This window comes from Apium graveolens, chromosome 6 (assembly GCF_009905375.1).
Source record: "Apium graveolens cultivar Ventura chromosome 6, ASM990537v1, whole genome shotgun sequence".
Taxonomy (NCBI): domain Eukaryota; kingdom Viridiplantae; phylum Streptophyta; class Magnoliopsida; order Apiales; family Apiaceae; genus Apium; species Apium graveolens.
The window spans coordinates 195396568-195401658 of record NC_133652.1 but is presented as its reverse complement, the minus strand read 5'-3'; the positions used below and the strand labels follow the sequence as shown (position 1 = coordinate 195401658).

Here is a 5091-nt window from a genome sequence, read left to right as displayed (position 1 = left end):
GTATCATGAGTTTGTTGTTGAAGTTGGAGTTGTTGTCTTGGTGCAAATTGTTGCTGAAAACCAGGAAGATTGAATTGATTGGATCTAAACTGCTGATAAGGCTGTTGTACCACATTCTGATTGTTGCTCCAGCTGAAGTTAGCATGATTCCACTTGTCAGGATGATAAGTGTCTGGAACTGGTTGTTGCGGTCTCTGAAAGTTGCTCACAAACTGAGCCGATTCACTAGATATAGTGTATTGCTCCATCGCATGCGAACCTGCACACATCTCACAAACACTGGATATCTGATTAATACCATAGTTAGCCAGAGAATCGATCTTCATAGACAACTCCTTTAGTTGAGCAGTGATAGCCGTAGCTGTATCCACTTGAAGAACTCCTGCTACCTTACCTTGTGGCAAGCTCTGGGTTGGATATTGATATTCATTAGCAGCTATCAGTTCAATTAGATCTTAAGCTTCCTCATAGCTCTTTGCCCATAATGCTCCACCTGATGTTGCATCGAGCATGGATCTTGACTGTGCTCCCAACCCATTATAGAAGCAATTGATGATCATCCAATCAGGCATTCCATGACGAGGACACTTCCTAAGCATCTCCTTGTAGCGCTCCCAAGATTCATATAAATATTATCCTAATTGTTGTGCAAATTGAGTAAGAGCATTCCTGATTGCAGTTGTCTTTGCCATAGGGAAGAATTTTGTGAGAAACTTTTGAGCAAGATCTTCCCAAGTAGTAATCGAACTAGTTGGTAGAGAGTGTAACCAGCTCTTAGCCTTGTCCCTCAGAGAGATTGGGAATAGTTTCAGCTTCACAGCATCTTCAGAAACACCGTTAAACTTGAAGGTGTCGCAGATCTCAATGAAATCCCTAATGTGCATATTGGGATCTTCCGTTGGAGAACCCCCAAACTAGATTGAATTCTGCACCCATTGAATTATGCTAGGCTTGATCTCAAAGGTATTAGCTGTGATAGTTGGGCTGGCATTGCAAGATTGAATGTCATTGATCTTGGGTTGAGAAAAATTTATCAAGGATTTTGTTCGTGCTGCTGGATCTCCCATTGTAACGAGTACCTGAAACACAACAAATAAACCGTGAAAGTAAAAGAGTCTGAGTCAGTGAACTTTAACGACCACCGATGACAAGCATATAAACTAAACAATTAACACCGAGTCCTCGACAGCGGCGACAAAAACTTGTTAAGAAGTTAACACGCGCTAATAATACACTCAAGTATATGCGTTCGCAAGTAGTATAAGATATAAATCAGATTCGTTCCCACAGAGACTGGTTTAGGTTAAGTTCAATTTATGCACCTATGCAATAATGTATGGCTATCGCTCAATCCTAAGACAAACAACAAATTAGGTATTGATTAAACTAAGAAATTATAATAAATAGCATTAACTAAGAGAATACAGAGAGTTATATATTATATGAGACAAACATGGGATCCTAACTTCATTAAATACTTTATTCAATAGCCTTTTTGTTCTTAACCTTAGCATGTAATGGTGATGACACTAATCAGATTACACGAAACTGATAAATGCCAACTTTCGTTGTATGAATACCATACTACCAGACATCCACAAAAGAGATAGAAGCTGAATAAACACCAATTATGTTGAGACCCTATATGTCTATAGAATTTGTCAACATAAAGGTTTAATGCGCAAGTTATCCATTGTGATTACATAGGGCAAGTAAGATGGTTAAAATTACCTACGAATCATGCATATCAAATACATGAACCTATGCTAGCATGGCAAGTTATAAATCTCTATATTCACTGTCGCTTCAATAGAGATTAACACGCTATCTTATATGTTAGCTACGCACATAAGACGAATAAGCACAACCAATACTAGGAGATCAATCAATCACCACACACCAAGATATTTAAACAAATTAACTATTGAAATCCATAATTAAATCCGCTAGAATCACACGATAATGATTATTTCATAATCGAACTAATCGTCACCATGTGTTCCAATGAAAGAATGATAAAAAACAATATCAGAGTGCTAGGGTCCAAGAACAAATCGAAAATGAGCATCCAAGTATCAACTATATTAAAGAAAACAAAAGTCTTTTTCTCCGTATCCTTCTCGTGCTTTCTAGGTCTTCTTCTTGCTCTCCCAGGCTTCCTTCTTCTTAAAAATGTATTTGTATTGATATATATAGGCTTCTGGTCATTCTGGGCTTCCAGACTCTCAAAATCACACTGGAATCAGGATTCTGTGAAAACGACTTGGCGCGGTCGTGCGCTATCCAAGCGCGGGCGCGCTCTATTTCTGTGGTTCCAGCGCGGCCGCCCTGCTTCTCAGCGCGGGCGTGTCGTGCTTCTGCTGTTTCAGCGTGGCCGCCCCGCTTCCCAACTCGGGCGCGTCGTGCTTCTGTAGCTCGAATTCTGAATTTTCTTTGTTTTGCTATGACTTTTGCTCCACTCGTCATAATTTGATGAATAAGCAGTCTACACGAAGCTCTCGAGATTCTCTATAACTTGAGAATGGCCTAGGCTTCCAATTATGACCTCTTTTCATCATTTTTCCTTGAAACGCTCCTTTCATCATATAATTGATGCCTGAAATGCAATAACGCAAAAACACATCAAAAATACCAACAACTTGAGTCCAAAAAACCAACTTAATCCTGAAATGAAGCGTTCCAAGTAGATATATAATCTACTTACCATTCATATTCCATGGGCTAGGTTTACGGAATTTTTTTTAGAAAAATATTTCCCTGACTGTATACAAAATCAAATGGAGATTGAGTTCTTAAAATTGAAGCAAGGTGAAAGAAGTATAGCCAAGTATGAGGCTAAGTTTATAGAGTTAGCTAGATTTGCGCCAGACTATACACACTCTGAAGCTCAGAAAGTAAGGAGATTTCAACATGGATTAAAACCAGAAATCTGGAGTGGAGTTGTAATTCTACAATTGAAGACCTACACATCGGTAGTTTAGGAAGTTATGGTAATAGAGAGTGATCAAAAGTTAGCCGCTAGAGAAAAAGAGGATAAGAAGTGGAAAATAGATGATGTCGAAGAAAAACAAGATTCAGAGGGATCTAGTCAGAAGTTTCAGATAAAGTTTGGAAGAAATAGGGATAAAGGATTTAGAAGACAAAGTTTTTCTTCAAACAGGCCTAGTAACCCCTCAGTCAGCTCTAACCAAGTCTAGTCGATCAGGTCGCCTATATCAGAGTGTAAGCAATGTGGTAAAAAGCATGGTAGAGTGTGCAAATCAAACACTGAATGTTTCAGGTGTGGACAGAGAGGACACTATGCGTCAGAGTGTAAAGCGGAAAATCCAAGAGTCACCTGTTATAATTGTGGCAAGGTAGTTACTATCGCCAAGAACTGTAGAAGTGTTTCCCAAGATAGTATGGGAGGTAGTGCATCAAAAGGCCCAACATCTAGTACACCCAAGGCTAAAACTTTAAGATGGTTAAGAGATTAACTGCTTAAGATCTTGATGTGGTAGCAGGTACACTTTTCCTTAAATTCATACCTATTAAAGTATTGATTGACGTTGAAGTGTCTAAGTTATTTACATGTGGGTATAATGGATTTAAGGTGGGAATAATTAAGAGAACCCTTAACCAAGGAAGTGGTTAATCAAGATATTGTACCAGTAAATCAGTCCTGTCCTAAATACCCTATAGAAATCTTAGAAAATTCTTTTACGACTGACCTATTTCCTTTTAAGTTAAAAGAGATTGATATAATCTCAAGAATGGATTGGGTATTTTGTCATAGGACAATGATTGATTGCCAGAGGAAGCAAATTGTAATGTTTAAGGAAGCTAATATTAGGATGAGTACCTAATATACAACAACATTGTCAACTGTGACACTGCTAAGCAGATCTGGGAAAAGATAGAGATACGGTGTGAAGGAACTGAGGAAGTTAGGTCAAATCAAAGAAGGATACTGATTTCACAGTATGAGGGTTTCATGGATAACTGATATGTTTCAAAGGTTTAACAATCTGATAAATGACTTGCTGCTGCATGATATATATTATGAAGCTGAAGAAGTGAACTTGAAGTTTTTGCCCACTCTCCCTGATCATTTGGAACAGAAAATTTCAGCAATCAGAGAAGGAAGAGACTTGAGCAGAATAACTTTGGAAGTCTTATATGGAATCTTAAAAACATATGAACTGGAAATGATTCAAAGGAAATCATTAAGGGTTGGTCAAGAGCATGTTGTAGATGGTTTAAGTGCTCTTATTGTTAGTGAAAACAAGACCTCTAATGATGATCCAAGATTCCAGACTCTAGTTGCCTCATCAAGTGAGCAAAGAAACAATGATTCAAGGAATAAGTTGAAGGGTTTTTAGCACATAAACGCAACGAAAACATAAATTTAAATCTTAAAAAAAATGAAAACCTCCGCAGGATCCATGCCAAAAATAATATTTAATTCGTAGTTCAGTATGTTTACCTTAAGAAGCTTTACATTAATGGAAAGATGGAGGTCTTTAATAGCGATCCAAGAATGATGAGCGGAGATCCCTAGCAGCTGCTCCTCAAGTAAGAAGCACTCCACCGGTATCCACCAAGAGATCAATGTAATGGAGGAGGAAGAGGTTGAGAGAATTAGTTGCCTCCCTCTTGTTCTACTTTAGAATTAGGGTTAATTATTTGAGTTGAGGCAAATAGGGTTTATAATAGTATATTTATAGGCAAAATTTTCAGCTCCATAAAATATTATTATTATTAATCCTTTAATTGATTATTCTTATTAACCAATTAACTAATAATTAAAACACCTTTTAATCATTAATCCCTTTTCTAAACACTTTAGAAAAATAATTCTCTCACTTGATTTAATTTCCAAAATTAAATTCTAAATTAATAATATTAAGAATTAATTAAATCTCATTTAATCAATTATTAAATCTGCTAATTAATTATTTATTTCACAAATAAATAATTACCAGCCATTATTAATTAATTCCTCCACCATTAAATCATTCTCTTTTATGGTGTGACCCTGTAGGTTCAATATTAAGCCAGTAGTAGAAATAAATAATAATAAAACTATTATATCATTATTTATATAAATTC

At 36.6% G+C, this 5091-nt stretch overlaps 1 non-coding gene across 1 annotated transcript; it reads left to right on the top strand.

Moving 5' to 3' along the window:
* The first annotated feature begins 570 nt into the window (after nucleotides 1–570).
* LOC141669237 (small nucleolar RNA R71) lies at nucleotides 571–677 on the top strand. Its single transcript, XR_012553527.1, has one exon. It is a non-coding gene; the product is annotated as a small nucleolar RNA R71 (small nucleolar RNA).
* Nucleotides 678–5091: the final 4414 nt, after the last annotated feature.